Raw genomic sequence first — 17,804 nt, 5'->3', positions numbered from 1 at the left:
TCATGAATCCGATGGACCCTCTGACAGAGCTCTTTAGTTCCTCTGTTGAGATGGGAGAAACTTCCAGAAGGACAATCACCTCTGCAGCACTCCACCAATCAGGCCTTTATGGTAGAGTGGCCAGACGGAAGCCACTCTTTAGTAAAAGGCACACTATAGCCCGCTTGGAGTTTGCCAAAAGGCACCTAAAGACTCTCAGACCACGAGAAACAAGATTCTCTTGTCTGATAAGAGAAGTGTCACTTCTGGAGGAAACCTGGCACCATTCCTACGGTGAAGCATGGTGGTGACAGCATAATGGGTGGAGGCAGCATCATGCAGGGGCTTAGGCTGGGACTGCTGATTCTGCTGTGCTGCATTGCCCTGTGTCCAGCACCTGTCCAGGGGGACAAGGTCCTGGTGATGCCTGTAGATGGGAGCCACTGGCTGAGCATGAAGCTGCTGGTGAAGGAGCTGGCGGCCAGAGGCTATGAGATGGTTGTGCTGGTCCCTGACACATCCATCCTCATCCAGGGCTCTGACTACTACAGGACTGAGACCTTCAGGGTCCCCTACAGCAAGGCACAGCTGGAGGAGAATGTCAACAAACTGAAGGACGCTGCATTCCTCAAGGCCCCGGATGTAATGGACATATTCGTGAACGTGCAGCACCTGGTTCACTTCACCACCATGCAGGTGAAAGGCTGTGAGGGTCTGCTGTATGACGAACCCCTGATGAAGCGACTGAGAGGAGAAATACTTCAGTTGATGCTGACTGACCCCATTCTACCCTGTGGATCCATCATCGCTGACTCCTTCAACAGCCCAGTGGTGTACTTCTTGAGGGGGATCCCCTGTGGGCTGGATGAGAAGGCTGCCCAGTGCCCCACTCCCCCCTCCTATGTACCACACTTCCACTCAGGCAACACTGACCACATGGATTTCCTAGGGAGGGTTAAGAACATGCTCATGTACAGTCTGGAGAGCTACCTGTGTACGGTGATGTTTGCCAGCTTTGATGAGCTGACCAGTAGGTACCTAGATAAGGACATGACGTAAAGGGAACTGCTGGGTCACGGGGTGATCTGGCTGCTGAGGTATGACTACTCCTTTGAGTATCCCAAACCCAGGATGCCCAACATGGTCATTATTGGAGGCATCAACTGTGGTAAAAGAGCTCCACTTCCAGCAGTGAGTCTCATAAGAGTATGTTTTAAAACAAACAACTTCAACTGTGGTAAAAGAGCTCCACTTCCAGCAGTGAGTCTCATAAGAGTATGTTTTAAAACAAACAACTTCAACTGTGGTAAAAGAGCTCCACTTCCAGCAGTGAGTCTCATAAGAGTATGTTTTAAAACAAACAACTTCAACTGTGGTAAAAGAGCTCCACTTCCAGCAGTGAGTCTCATAAGAGTATGTTTTAGAACAAACAACTTCAACTGTGCGTAGCTGTGCACCCTATATAGAACCAGGTCCAGAAACCTCAAGGGATAGATTCACTACTGTGGCATTTATACCCCCACACCACACATCCCAGAAAATACAAAGAAAAACATTGAAATAGAGTTTCTGCTCAACATTCACTTTGGGAGAGCGTCCCTCTATGTACTACCCTGCATTCTCTCTCTTTTCTAAACACTGTGTTCAGCCAGTGAAACCTGAGCCAGGAACAGCATTGATGTGTCCCAAATGGTACCCTATTCCTTATGTAGTGAACTACTTTTGACCAGAATCCTTTGGGCCCTGGTCAAAAATAGTTGACTATTTGGGTAATAGGGTGCCATTTAGGACAGACATGTTATTTCTTCCTGGAATGTGGCCACTATGATCTAACAGAGGAACTGAGGGGCCCTTCTAGTTCCTACCCGACAAACCAGAGGAAGATAAACTACTCTGCAGGGATTGTTCTGTGGGGTAAGGGATGGGGTTAGATGTGATTGTTGTAGGGTTGATTATGCCTTTATCTTCTATGAATACAGGGTGTGTTATCAAGGCATGGTATCCTTTCACAACTTCACCCTCCCTCCTTCAGTTAATGTTTTGCTAAGCAGACCAAAGACTGTTCTAATACTGATGTGTGGAATTTAGACATACATTTTTTTAATGTGAATTAAATAATTTGATGCCTTGTCTGTTTATATTGTTCAATGTGAAATGTTGATGAGCACCATGAGGTAAGGTTTCACACAGCAGTTGCTCTTTGTTTTTTGCCTGTATGTACATACAATTCCATTGCATAGTGAAGGACCACAATTCATTGTGTGTTTGGTTCATCGTGTGTGTGGTTCTGTAGATATATCGGAGAAGGGTCTACTTGCAATAACTGTAATATGTGGTTGTTTTTCTTACTTCTTAGAAGTTGACTAAACAGCATAACCATTACACAGGTGCACCTTAAAATCAAATCAAATTTTATTAATCACATGCACCGAATACAATATGTGTAAACCTTACAGTGAAGTGGTTACCTACAAGCCCCTAATCAAGAATAAGAAATAAAAGATAAGGAACAAGTAATTGTGCTGGGGACAATAAAAGGCCACTCCAAAGTGTAAAGTTTTGTCACACAGTACAATGCCACAGAAAGGTCCACCAGAGCTGTTTCCAGATAAATTCATGTTCATTTCTCTACCATAAGCCGCCTCCAATGTCGTTTTAGAGAATTTGGCAGTACATCCAACCGGCCTCACAACCACAGACCACGTGTAACCACGCCAGCCCAGGACCTCCACATCCAGCTTCTTCACCTGTGGGATCGTCTGAGACCAGCCACCCGGACAGCTGATGAAATTTTGGAATATTTATGTCTGTAATAAAGCCCTTTTGTGGTGAAAAACTCATTCTGATTGGCCTGGCCTGGCCCACCCATGGCTGCACCCCTGCCCAGCAACATGAAATCCATAGATTATGACTTAATTATTTTTTTTCAGTTGACTGATTTCCTCATAAAATCATTTAAATTGTTGCATGTTGCGTTTATATTTTTGTTCAGTGTAAATGTAAAATATTTTTGTAAACTAACTCTTCCACCGTGCCTCAACAGGACCTGGATTAGTTTGTGGATGAGTCAGGAGAGGATGGCTTCGTGGTCTTCACCCTGGGCTCTATGATCTCTCAGATGCCTGAGGAGAATGCCAAGCAGTTCTTTGATGCCTTCAGCAAGATCCCTCAGAGGGTAAAGACATCTCGATGCTGGCCCTAATGGCACCCTATTCCATATATTGCACTACTTTTGACCACAGCTGGTCAAAAGTAGTTCACTATATAGGGAATAGGGTGTTATTTGGAATGCACCCATCGTCTGTCTATTACATAATGTTTCCCACAGTTAACCATTTCTGACCAACACAATCTTTAAGTATACAGTCTCTACGTCTTCTGTAGACATCAACAACTGACAACATATTTCCTGAGCTTTCTTACATCTCCTAGATATAGGACAGACACTTTAAAACCTTATTCCTTATGAGTTATGTTTTTACTGTCTTTTCTGATATTTATGAATGAATGCGTTTCTATGGGCTGTAGTAGTAAAGGCCAAATTCAATATTTCATCAAATAACATTTTTTTTATATATATTTTTAATACCAAATGGGGTCCTGAAATTCAAAATCAAATAGCTAAATGATCAATAGTATGACCATCTTAAAACAATGCCATATGTTAGCTTAGTTGAGATGTTCGTTTGTAATAGCACAGTACTATGCGTGCTAACCATATAGGCAGGGTTGGGGACTAATGATTTACATGAAATCCGTTACATGTTTTTTTGTAATCTGTTACATGTATCTGTAACCTGTTACCAGCAGCAAAGAAGTGTAATCATATTACAGAAACATTTGAAAAACTGGATGATTACTTCTACGATTACTTTTCAATTATTTTAAGCTGCCGTATCATTGTTTTTGCGACCTGTGGACAGCCAGTGAAAAATCCGCTCTTGCAACAGCTACATAGTACAGATCTCAGCCTATGGAATAAGAATTTGAGGCAGTTCTTCCTTTCTAAACTCCTCAGTGATATTTTCTTCCATATTGTTAAAAACAAGTTTAATTTAAGAAGACCACGAGTGGGGCTTTTGTTGCTCAATCTCATTTGTGCTGATAAGAAAAACTGTCCATAGGCCTAACAGATAGATGCTCAAACTCGTCCACTTTTGCTAGACTTAAACAGCTTATCGAGATATCAATGTGTCACCAACAACAATGTAAACAATAGGCCTATAGTAAATGCAGCATATGGCATGTATTTTTCACATATAGCACTTTTCAGTAAACTCATACAAAAAAAGGTGTTATCTAGACCCTAAAAGGGTTCTTCAGCTATCCCCTTAGGAGAACCCTTTGAATAACCGTTTTTGGGTCCAGGTAGAACCCTTTAGGGTTCAATGTAGAACCCTTTCCACGTAGGGTTCTACCTGGAACCAAAAGGGTTCTACCTGGAACCAAAAAGGGTTCTCCCACGGGGACAGCCAAATAACCCTTTTGGAATCCTCTTTCTAAGAGGAGTGTTCAAGCATGCCATTCCATGAGAGCAGCATAAACAACAGAGTAGGTTAATAAGTCCTTTGTTTTGGGGTTATGCTCAGGTAAAACAATTTGGCCAATCTATAGTTCCAACAGTGCTGTAAAGTACTTTTTTTTAAATACTTGAAAGTTCTACTTAAGTAGTTTTTTGGGGTATCTGTACTTTACTATTTACATTTTTGACTACTTTTACTCCACTACATTCCTAAAGAAAATAATGTACTTTTCACTCTTTACAATTTCCCTGACACCCAAAAGTAGTTGTTACATTTTGAATGCTTAGCAAGACAGGAAAATTGTCTAATTCACACACTTATCAAGAGAACATCCCTGGTCATCCCTACTGCCTCTGATCTGGCGGACTCACTAAACATAAATGCTGTAAATGACGTCTTCGTGTTGTAATGTGTCCCTTGCAATCTGTAAATAAATAAACAAACAATTTGTGCCGTCTGATTTGCTTAAATATAAAGGAATTTTAAATGATTTATACTTAAGTACATTTAAAACCAAATACTTTTAGACTTTTACTCAAGTAGTATTTTACTGGGTGACTTTCACATTTATTTGAGTCATTATCTTTTAAGTTTTCTTGACTTTTACTCAAGTATGAACATTTGGTACTTTTTCCACCACTGATTTGCAAATCCTATTCTTGAAGATCAAGGGGTATTAAATGAATTGGAATGACTGGAAATCGGTCAGACTGGATTTTAATGTAAAGAAAGTGTTTGTCCTCAGGCCTGGAGGGAAGCCAAAATCATTCAAATGCAATGCAATTCATCTATAAACAAATTAACAACAGACTTCCAGCATGCTTTCAGATAAAGGCTCTCAACATGCACTGCACTAACACAATTGACTGATGATTGGTTGAAATAAATTCATAAGAAGATGATTGTGGGAGCTATACTGTTAGATTTCAGCCTGTGTGTCCATGTATACTGATGATTCAACCCTATACGTGTCAGCAACCACAGCTAGGGAAATTAATGCAACCCTGAACAAAAGATTTGCAGTCAGTTTCAGAATGGGTGGCCAGTACTAAACTGGTCCTTAACATCTCTAAAACTAAGACCATTGTATTTGGTACAAATAATTCTTTAAGTTCTAGACCTCAGCTGAATCTGGTAATGAATGGTGTGGCTGTTGAACAAGTTGAGGAGACTAAATTACTTGGTGTTACCTTAGATTCTAAACTGTCATGGTCAAAAAATATTGAATGGTTGTAACTCTGTCTGTGATAAAGAGATGCTCTGCTTTCTTGACACCACACTACACAAAGCAAGTCCTGCAGGCTCTAGTTTTATCTTATCTTGATTACTGTCCAGTCGTCTAGTCAAGTGCTGCAAAGGACCTAATTAAGCTGCAGCTGGCCCAGAACAGAGTGGCACATTTTGCTCTTCATTGTCGTCAGAGGGCTAATATCAATACTATGCATGCCAGTCCCTCTTAGCTAAGAGTTCAGGAAACTGAATGCATCACTTCTTGTTTTTATAAGAAATAAATTGTTTGCATAGTCAACTTACATACAACACTGACAAACACACTTACCCCACCAGACATGCCACCAGGGGTCTCTTCCCAGTCCCCAGGTCGGGAACAAATTCCAGAAAACATACAGTATTATACAGAGCTATGATTGCAGGGAACTCCCTTCCATATCAAAAAACAAATAAAGCAACACCTCCAGTCACAAGGCCTCTCCCCCATATGACCTACTTGTTGTGTGTACTGACATGTATGTGTAACTGATAGATGCACACACACGCAAACTACATGTTAATGTACAGTGTCAATTGTAAAATCTTTTGACTGTAATGTATTTTTCGTTATGTGTCAGACCCCAGTAAGACTAGCTGTAGCCATTGGTGTCAGCTAATGTGTCACGCCCTGGTCAAAGTATTTTGTGTTTATCTTTATGTATTTGGTCAGGCCAGGGTGTGGCATGGGGTTTTTGTAATTGTGGTGTGTTTGTCTTGGGGTTTTGGTGGTGGTATTGGGATTCTAGCTTAGTGGGTTGTCTAGCAAGGTCTATGGCTGTCTGGAGTGGTTCTCAATCAGAGGCAGGTGCTTATCGTTGTCTCTGATTGGGAACCATATTTAGGCAGCCATATTCTTTGAGTTTGTCGTGGGTGATTGTCCTTAGTGTCTTACTTGTACTCTCTGTTAGTTTGCACTAGATAGGCTGTTTTCGGTTTTCATTTACGTTTATTGTTTTGTAGTGTTTAGTGTTTAGTCGTATTTACGTTGTTTAATAAATATGGATCGCAATCGACACGCTGCAGTTTGGTCCGACTCTCCTTCATCACCACTAGAAAACCGTTACAGAATCACCCACCACCAACGGACCAAGCGGCGTGTCAACAGGCAGGAGCAGCCGAAAGAGGAGAGGCAACAAAGGCAGCAACAGCGGCGCAATGAGGATTGGACATGGGACGATATATTGGATGGCAAGGGTTGCTACACATGGGAGGAGATCCTGGCGGGAAGGGATCGCCTTCCATGGGAACAGGTGGAGGCACTTAGGAGAGCAGAGGCAGCCGGAGAGAGGAGCCGGCGATACGAGGGAACACGGTTGGCAAGAAAGCCCGGGAGTCAGCCCCAAAAAATTCTTGGGGGGGGGCTTACAGGGAGTATAGCTATGCCAGGTAGGAGACCTGCGCAAACTCCCTGTGCTTACCGGGGGGCTGGAGAGACCGGGCAGGCACCGTGTTATGCTGTGGAGCGCACGGTGTCTCCAGTGCGGGTGCACAGCCCGGTTCGATATATTCCAGCTCCTCGTATCGGCCGGGCTAGAGTGGGCATCGAGCCAGGTAAGGTTGGGCAGGCTCGGTGCTCAAGAGCTCCAGTGCGCCTGCACGGTCCGGTCTATCCAGTACCACCTCCACACCCCAGCCCTCCGGTAGCAGCTCCCCGCACCAGGCTTCCTGTGCGTGTCCTCGATCCAGTACCACCAGTTCCAGCACCACGCACCAGGCCTTCAGTGTGCCTCGCCTGTTCAGCGCAGCCAGAGCCATCCTCCTCTACAGCGCTGCCGGAGCCTCCCGCCTGTTTAGCGCAGCCAGAGCTGCCAGTCTGCAAGGAGCAGCCAGAGCTGTCAGTCTGCATGGAGCAGCCAGAGCTGCCAGTCTGCATGAAGCAGCCAGTCTGCATGGAGCAGCCAGAGCTGTCAGTCCGCATGGAGCAGTCAGAGCTGTCAGTCTACATGAAGCAGCCCGAGCTGCCAGTCTGCATGAAGCAGCCAGTCTACATGGAGCAGCCAGAGCTGCCAGTCTGCATGAAGCAGCCAGAGCTGTCAGTCTGCATGGAACAGCCAGAGCTGTCAGTCTGCATGGAGCAGCCAGAGCTGTCAGTCTACATGAAGCAGCCCGAGCTGCCAGTCTGCATGAAGCAGTCAGTCTACATGGAGCAGCCAGAGCTGTCAGTCCGCATGGAGCAGCCAGAGCTGTCAGTCTACATGAAGCAGCCCGAGCTGCCAGTCTGCATGAAGCAGCCAGTCTACATGGAGCAGCCAGAGATGTCAGTCTGCATGAAGCAGCCAGAGCTGTCAGTCTGCATAGAGCAGCCAGTCTGCATGGAGCTGCCAGTCTGCATGGAGCTGCCAGTCTGCAAGGAGCTGCCAGTCTGCAAGGAGCTGCCAGTCTGCAAGGAGCTGCCAGTCTGCACGGAGCTGTCAGTCTGTAAGGAGCTGCCAGTCTGCAAGGAGCTGCCAGTCAGCACGGAGCCGCCAGAGCGGTCAGTCTGTAAGAAGCCGCCAGAGCTGTCAGCCTATATGGAGCAGCTAGTGCCGCCAGTCTGCCCAGCGCCGCCAGTGCCCCCAGTCTGCCCAGCGTCGCCAGTCTGCCCAGCGCCGTCAGTCTGCCCAGCATCGCCAGTCTGCCCAGCATCGCCAGTCGGCCCAGCACCGCCAGTCTGCCCAGCACCGCCAGTCTGCCCAGCGTCGTCAGTCTGCCCAGCGTCGTCAGTCTGCCCAGCGTCGTCAGTCTGCCCAGCGTCGTCAGTCTGCCCAGCACCGCCAGTCTGCCCAGGGTCGCCAGTCTGCCCAGCGTCGCCAGTCTGCCCAGCGTCGCCAGTCTGCCCAGCGCGCCAGTCTGCCCAGCGCCGCCAGTCTGCCCAGCGCCGCCAGTCTGCCCAGCGCCGCCAGTCTGCCCAGCGCCGCCAGATCTGCCAGTCAGCCAGACTCTTCCAGATCTGCCAGTCAGCCAGACTCTTCCAGATCTGCCAGTCAGCCAGACTCTTCCAGATCTGCCAGTCAGCCAGACTCTTCCAGATCTGCCAGTCAACCAGACTCTTCCAGATCTGCCAGTCAACCAGACTCTTCCAGATCTGCCAGTCAACCAGACTCTTCCAGATCTGCCAGTCAACCAGACTCTTCCAGATCTGCCAGTCAACCTGACTCTTCCAGATCTGCCAGTCAACCAGACTCTTCCAGATCTGCCAGTCAACCAGACTCTTCCAGATCTGCCAGTCAGCCAGGATCTGCCAGTCAGCCAGGATCTGCTGAAACCACCAGCCAGCCAGGATCTGGTAGATCTATCTACCAGCCTGAGCTTCCTCTCACTCCTGAGCTTCCTCTCACTCCTGAGCTTCCTCTCACTCCTGAGCTTCCTCTCACTCCTGAGCTTCCTCTCACTCCTGAGCTTCCTCTCACTCCTGAGCTTCCTCTCACTCCTGAGCTTCCTCTCACTCCCGAGCTTCCCCTCAGTCCCGAGCTGTCCTTCAGTCCCGATCTGCTCCTCAGTCCAGTGGGGTTCTGGGTGAGGACTACTAGGCCATGGTCAGCGGCGGGGTGGACTATCCAGGGACGAAGGGAGAGGGGACTAAGACATTAAAGGAGTGGGGTCCACGTCCCCGCGCCGGAGCCGCCACCATGGACAGACGCCCACCCGGACCCTCCCTATTGTTTTGAGGTGCGTTCGGGAGTCCGCACCTTAGGGGGTTCTGTCACGCCCTGGTCAAAGTATTTTGTGTTTATCTTTATGTATTTGGTCAGGCCAGGGTGTGGCATGGGGTTTTTGTAATTGTGGTGTGTTTGTCTTGGGGTTTTGGTGGTGGTATTGGGATTCTAGCTTAGTGGGTTGTCTAGCAAGGTCTATGGCTGTCTGGAGTGGTTCTCAATCAGAGGCAGGTGCTTATCGTTGTCTCTGATTGGGAACCATATTTAGGCAGCCATATTCTTTGAGTTTGTCGTGGGTGATTGTCCTTAGTGTCTTACTTGTACTCTCTGTTAGTTTGCACTAGATAGGCTGTTTTCGGTTTTCATTTACGTTTATTGTTTTGTAGTGTTTAGTGTTTAGTCGTATTTACGTTTTGTTTAATAAATATGGATCGCAATCGACACGCTGCAGTTTGGTCCGACTCTCCTTCATCACCACTAGAAAACCGTTACATAATGGAGATCCTAATAAAACAAAATCAATACAGCCTGATTGTATAATTATCTATAGCAGAAAGCAATGGGTTAGAAGAAGTCTACATAACCAACCCGTAATGTAAAATGCAACATCCATTTATGGCCAGCTATGTAAACTCTAACATGGATTTATCCTGCAATAGATGTCATTCAATTGGTAATATTCATTTTTGTCTTCTTCTAATGCCTTTTTAAGGGGAAAGTAATCTGAAAGTAATTAGATTACGTTACTGAGTTTGGGTAATCTAAAAGTTACGTTACTGATGACTATTTTGGACAGGTAACTAGTAACTAACGGATTACATTTAGAAAATTACCTACCCAACGCTGCATATAGGCCTAATCTCCAATCCACCATTAATCTAGACTAAGAACAAGTCCTTTGTCCCCCGTTGTACTTAACTCTGAGGAATGCTGTAATTACATGGATTTCAATGACATTTGCATATTCTCCATATACTACGTCAAGGGTCATGGCAAGCTGCTGTTCTATGTTGTTCAGTTTGTGTGGTGTACACTGGAGCTATGCCTTAAAACTCTCCAGACACACATTTATATTCCACTACAAAGTTGTGTACCTTCACCACTATATCCAGAATTGTCAGATGATTCTATATGACTTGATAAACTAAGTAAACTGTTCCCTGTTTTCAGGTGGTGTGGAGGTACACAGGAGTGGTGCCTGAGAACGCTCCAGACAACGTCAGATTGATGAAGTGGCTTCCTCAGAATGATCTGCTGGGTTGGTTTCGTCTCATCATCAGAGATAATGTTACAATGATATAGTTATGATGAAAACCACCTGGGTTACAGACGTTACAGAGGGGTACTCTTCTCAGTAAACACATGCTACTGTTGTTGCCATTTTGCAAGAGAAACAATACATCTTCTTCTTCGTGGTGAATGTTCTATGTTCCATGTTCTAGGCCACCCCAAGGTCAAGGCCTTCATCACCCACGGAGGAACCCACGGTATCTACGAGGGGATCTGTAACAGTGTTCCCATGGTGATGCTTCCGTTGTTCGGTGACCAGAGTGACAACGTACATCGCATGGCGGTGAGGGGTGTCGGGGAAGTGCTCACTTTGTTCGATATCACCTCAGAGAAACTGGTGGAGGCCCTCAACAAGGTCATCAACGACAAGAGGTCAGACATCATGTTAACGTAATACAAGGAAGTATACTGAACATTTGATTGTGAGGAATTCTAAATCAGGTGAACAGAAGGATTTGAGTTCCTGTATGTTTCTTTCATCACACCATGTCACGTTGGCCATGAGGCATACGCCCCCGCCCCTCTTCTTACCAGAAAGATGTTTGTTTCTGTCGGCGCGATGCGTGGAGAAACCCGCTGGCTGCACCGCTTCGGATAGCGTCGTTCCAGTGAGCCATGTTTCCGTGAAACAAAGAACGTTACAGTCTCTGATGTCCCTCTGGAATGCTACCCTTGCTCGGATTTCATCAACCTTGTTGTCAAGAGACTGGACATTGGCAAGAAGAATGCTAGGGAGTGGTGCACGGTGTGCCCGTCTCCGGAGTCTGACCAGAAGACCGCCTCGTTTCCCTCTTTTTCGGAGTCGTCTTTTTGGGTCGCTGCATGGAATCCACTCCGTTGTCCTGTTTGTAAGGCAGAACACAGGATCCGCGTCTCGAAAAACATATTCTTGGTCGTACTGATGGTGAGTTGACGCTGATCTTATATTCAGTAGTTCTTCTCGACTGTATGTAATGAAACCTAAGATGACCTGGGGTACTAATGTAAGAAATAACACGTAAAAAAACAAAAACCTGCATAGTTTCCTAGGAACGCGAAGCGAGGCGGCCATCTCTGCAACATGCAACAATTTCTACGATTTTACTGAGTTACAGTTCATATGAGGAAATCAGTCAATTGAAATAAATAAATTAGGGCCTAATCTATGGATTTCACATGACTGGGAATACAGATATGCATCTGTTGGTCACAGATACCTTTAATAGAAAATGGGCCCCAGGATCTCATCACAATATTTTTGGGCATTCAAAATGCCAATCAATAAAATGGAATTGTGTTCGTTGTCCATAGCTTATGCCCATAGCATAACCCCACCACCACCATGGGGCACTCTGTTCAAAACATTGACATCAGCAAACTGCTCACCCACACAACGCCATACACATGGTCTGTGGTTGTGAGGCAAGTTGGACGTACTGCCAAATTTTCTAAAACAACATTGGAGGCGGCTTATGGTAGAGAAATTAATATTAAATTAGCTTGCAACAGCTCTGGTGGACATTCCTATAGTCAGCATGCCAATTGCACACTCCCTCAAAACTTCAGACATTGAGGCATTGTGTTGTGTGACAAAGCTGCACATTTTAGAGTGGCCTTTTATTGTCCCTAGCTCAAGATGCACCTGTATAATGATCATGCTGTTTAATCAGCTTCTTGATATGCCACACCTGCCAAGTGGATGGATTATCTTGGCAAAGACAAAATGTTCACTGAGAGGGATGTAAACAAATTTGTGCACAAAATTTGAGAGAAAAAAGCTTTTTGTGCATATGGAACATTTCTTGGGACCAACATTTTACATGTTGCGTTTATATATAATGTTACAAGGACATGTTATACACTGAAAATACAAACTATTAATCTCTTAAAATGTAACTACATGTAATCCAAAATGGAATCTACATAATCCTCGAAAGTAATTTTTATCATGAGAGGACCATCAACAATAACTAGTAATGCTGCTTTCTCCAAGATAGGTTAAAATGTCACCTTTCTGGTAAAAATAGTTATAAATTGTTGAGGTGTAGACACATTTTAGTGCACAAGCTCAAATGAACAGGACAAGTAGGATAAAAATATAGCAGTGCAAACAGTACAGGGACCAAATCCTAACTTGAGATCTACATATTGAGTTTCAGTGCAAATATATTGTCAACAATGCATGATTTAAATAAACGTCTGAGTTCCTCATTAGAATTCAGCCCCAGTCTATGAGGAGATTGGAAACCCTGTTGCATCTGTCCTTCTGCCCCAGTTACAAGGAGAAGATGCTGAAGCTGTCAGCGGTACATAAGGACCGTCCCATCGAGCCCCTGGACCTGGCTGTGTTCTGGGCGGAGTTTGTTATGCGCCACGGCGGAGCGGAACACCTAAGACCCGCCGCTCACGACCTCAACTGGATCCAGTACCACAGTCTGGACGTGTTCACTCTGCTACTCACTATAGTTCTCATTGTTGTCATGGTCACTGTTAAATGCTGCAAAGTCTGCTTCCGCAAGTGTAGTGGAACGAAGAAGACTATGAAGAAGGAGTGAATGTCCTTCCTGTGGCCTAGGCTGGGATTCAATCAAAGGCTCGTTGTAGAGCGCTGTCGACGATAATGTGCCTTTTAAAGGCAATGTTCCTGTGTTTGCTGAGATCACATTCACAGTAAACGCTGCAGATGTTGGCTCAATCAGAAAGTACCTTAAAATGTCAAGCGCGCTACAATGCGCTACAGATTGAATCCCAGCCCAAGCCATCAGGCCCTAGAGTCCAGAGTAACTATACTGCCCACTCTAGGCCAACCCAGACAGGATGACCACATCAGTGAATCAACCCACTCAGGTGACGCACCCCTTCCAGGGACGGCATGAGAGAGCCCCAGTAAGCCAGTGACTCAGCCTCTTTAATAGGGTTAGAGGCAGAGAATACCAGTGGAAAGAGGGGAACCGGCCAGGCAGAGACAGCAAGGGCGGTTCGTTGCTCCAGAGCCTTTCCATTCACCTTCAGTAGTGGCTTTTGGCAAACTCCAAGCGGCTATAGTGTGCCTTTTACTGAGGAGTGGCTTCTGTCTGGCCACTCATTGTTTCATTGTTTGTAATGTTTCAATTGAAAAAAAACATTGTGAAAATCTACAAATAAATTGTAATACAAAGTTGCATCTTTGTCCCTTTTCATTGCAGTTAGAGGCAAAGAAATGGGCTGGGGCTGTTAAGTTATTTAGATTTAAGTTAAAAAAATTGTAAGAAGAACCAGAACATTTTTAGTTTCTGAATTTGAAAGTTGCCTTTATTGTATCAAAATTGAACATGGACTAACGGAAAGCAAATAACCCCTTTAATTCAATTTTTGCATTTTTGTTTTGTTCATACCCGGAAGTACACACCTCCTCATAGAAAATTGACAGGACTTAGTGGCGGTGTTAACACCCTAGGTTGGCAGTCAAAAGAAAGGAAAAAAAACAGTGGCCTCCATCATTCTTAAATGGAAGATGTTTGGAACCACCAAGACTCTTCCTAGTGCTAGCCGCCCGGCCAAACTGAGCAATCGAGGGAGAAGGGCCTTGGTCAGGGAGGTGATCAAGAATCCGATGGTCCCTCAGACAGAGCTCTAGAGTTCCTCTGTTGACATGGGAGAACCTTCCAGAAGAACAACCACCTCTGCAGCACTCCACCAATCAGGCCTTTATGGTAGAGTGGCCAGACGGAAGCCACTCCTCAGTAAAAGGCACACTATAGCCGCTTGGAGTTTGCCAAAAGCCACTGTTACGTTCCCCAGTTTCTGTTGTGGTTTGTGTATTTGTATGTGTGTGTTGATGATTGATGATTGATGATTGGAGCTGACCCCTCCCTCTCGTCAGAAATAGCTGTCTTCAATTACCAACTCCTTCTGAAGTTTTTAAGCCAGTATTCTGTTCATCAGGAGATGATGTATGTCCTGTGTTGGTTGGCGAGAGAGCTGATTGGTATGTCAGATATACAGTGCCTTGCGAAAGTATTCGGCCCCCTTGAACTTTGCGACCTTTTGCCACATTTCAGGCTTCAAACATAAAGATATAAAACTGTATTTTTTTGTGAAGAATCAACAACAAGTGGGACACAATCATGAAGTGGAACGACATTTATTGGATATTTCAAACTTTTTTAACAAATCAAAAACTGAAAAATTGGGCGTGCAAAATTATTCAGCCCCTTTACTTTCAGTGCAGCAAACTCTCCAGAAGTTCAGTGAGGATCTCTGAATGATCCAATGTTGACCTAAATGACTAATGATGATAAATACAATCCACCTGTGTGTAATCAAGTCTCCGTATAAATGCACCTGCACTGTGATAGTCTCAGAGGTCCGTTAAAAGCGCAGAGAGCATCATGAAGAACAAGGAACACACCAGGCAGGGCCGAGATACTGTTGTGAAGAAGTTTAAAGCCGGATTTGGATACAAAAAGATTTCCCAAGCTTTAAACATCCCAAGGAGCACTGTGCAAGCGATAATATTGGAATGGAAGGAGTATCAGACCACTGCAAATCTACCAAGACCTGGCCGTCCCTCTAAACTTTCAGCTCATACAAGGAGAAGACTGATCAGAGATGCAGCCAAGAGGCCCATGATCACTCTGGATGAACTGCAGAGATCTACAGCTGAGGTGGGAGACTCTGTCCATAGGACAACAATCAGTCGTATATTGCACATCTGGCCTTTATGGAAGAGTGGCAAGAAAGAAAGCCATTTCTTAAAGATATCCATAAAAAGTGTTGTTTAAAGTTTGCCACAAGCCACCTGGGAGACACACCAAACATGTGGAAGAAGGTGCTCTGGTCAGATGAAACCAAAATTGAACTTTTTGGCAACAATGCAAAACGTTATGTTTGGCGTAAAAGCAACACAGCTCATCACCCTGAACACACTATCCCCACTGTCAAACATGGTGGTGGCAGCATCATGGTTTGGGCCTGCTTTTCTTCAGCAGGGACAGGGAAGATGGTTAAAATTGATGGGAAGATGGATGGAGCCAAATACAGGACCATTCTGGAAGAAAACTGGGGCGGCAGCGTAGCCTAGTGGTTAGAGCGTTGGACTAGTAACCGGAAGGTTGCGAGTTCAAACCCCCGAGCTGACAAGGTACAAATCTGTCGTTCTGCCCCTGGCAGTTAACCCACTGTTCCCAGGCCGTCATTGAAAATAAGAATGTGTTCTTAACTGACTTGCCTGGTTAAATAAAGGTAAAAAATAAAAAAAAATAAAAAAAAGTCTGCAAAAGACCTGAGACTGGGATGGAGATTTGTCTTCCAACAAGACAATGATCCAAAACATAAAGCAAAATCTACAATGGAATGGTTCAAAAATAAACATATCCAGGTGTTAGAATGGCCAAGTCAAAGTCCAGACCTGAATCCAATCGAGAATCTGTGGAAAGAACTGAAAACTGCTGTTCACAAATGCTCTCCATCCAACCTCACTGAGCTCAAGCTGTTTTACAAGGAGGAATGGGAAAATATTTCAGTCTCTCGATGTGCAAAACTGATAGAGACACCCCAAGCGACTTACTGCTGTAATCGCAGCAAAAGGTGGCGCTACAAAGTATTAACTTAAGGGGGCTGAATAATTTTGCACGCCCAATTTTTCAGTTTTTGATTTGCTAAAAAAGTTTGAAATATCCAATAAATGTCGTTCCACTTCATGATTGTGTCCCACTTGTTGTTGATTCTTCACAAAAAAATACAGTTTTATATCTTTATGTTTGAAGCCTGAAATGTGGCAAAATGTCGCAAAGTTCAAGGGGGCCGAATACTTTCGCAAGGCACTGTATATATATATATATATATATATATATATATGAGAGCTTATTTTATATGTTCTGTGTGTAAATAGGACGCAGTGTTTTGATTATTGAAATAGTTCTTGTTCCCAGAGGAAAGGTGAAGGCACCTTGGGAGTGCTTAGGCAAGAGGCCTGCGGGCATACATATTCCCATAGTATATACTCTGTCTATGCACACTAGGGAAGACCTGGGCGGACCATCCCCTGTATTTTGGTTAGAGTGCCAGGTGGTGCTAGTTAGGTAAGTTGTGGGTGGGTAGGTATGTAAGGTAGGAGAGGGGGCTTTGATGTTTACTTTCTTTGATTTGGTTCCTTTCAGCCCCTTTTCCCCAACATTACCGTGTGATGGAATAAATTCTCTGTAAACGGTAACATTCTCTGCCTTTGTCGTCCTTATTCGCACCTACAGTCCTCCATACCTCTTTCACTCCACGGGGAATTGAGTTGTAGCAGGGTGTTGCATTCCCTCTTCCTAGAGGCGTACGTACCAGGCACCTAAAGACTCTCAGATCATGAGAAACAATATTTTCTGGTCTGATAAAACCAAGATTGAATTCTTTGGCCTGAATGCTAAGCGTCACATCTGGAGGAAACCTGGCACCATCCCTACTGTGAAGTATGTTTTTCAGCGGCAGGGACTGGAAGACTAGTCAGGATCGAGGCAAAGCTGAATGGAGAAAAGTACAGAGATCCTTGATGAAAACCTGTAAGAGAGCGGTCAGGGCCTTTGACTGGAACGAAGGTTCACCTTCCAACTGGACAATGACCCTAAGCACACAGCCAAGACAACGCAGGAGTGGCTTTTGGACAAGTCTCTGAATGTCCTTGAATGGCACAGCCAGAGCCCGGACTTGAACCCAATCTAACATCTCTGGAGATTCCTGAAAATAGCTGTGCAGCGACGCTCCCCATCCAACCCCGACAGGGCTTGAGAGGATCTGCAGAGAAGAATGGGAGAAACTCCCCAAATACAGTTGTGCCAAGCTTGTAGCGTCATAACCAATTAGACTGTAATTGCTGCCAAAGGTGCTTCAACAAAGTACTGAGTAAAGGGTCTGAATACTTATGTAAATGTGATTCAGTTTATTTTTTATAAATTTGTCAAAATGTCTAAACTGTTTTTGCGTCATCATTATGCCGTATTGATGAGGAAAACCCGTCAGTATTTGTTGTGACCACCATTTGCCTCATGCAGCGCGACACATTTCCTTCGCAGAGTTGATCAGGCTTTTTTTGATTGTGGACTGTAATGTTGTTCCACTGTTCAATGGCTGTATGAGGTTGCTGGATATTGACGGGAACTGGAAC

The 17,804-nt window shown here is 44.9% G+C and overlaps 1 pseudogene; it reads left to right on the top strand.

The window, feature by feature from the left end:
- The first annotated feature begins 297 nt into the window (after positions 1-297).
- On the top strand, positions 298-13,496 carry LOC112225011 (annotated as a pseudogene).
- The last annotated feature ends 4,308 nt before the right edge of the window (positions 13,497-17,804 follow it).

Source organism: Oncorhynchus tshawytscha, linkage group LG26, assembly GCF_018296145.1.
Source record: "Oncorhynchus tshawytscha isolate Ot180627B linkage group LG26, Otsh_v2.0, whole genome shotgun sequence".
NCBI lineage: Eukaryota > Metazoa > Chordata > Actinopteri > Salmoniformes > Salmonidae > Oncorhynchus > Oncorhynchus tshawytscha.
This window is presented reverse-complemented; position numbering and strand designations above follow the sequence as displayed.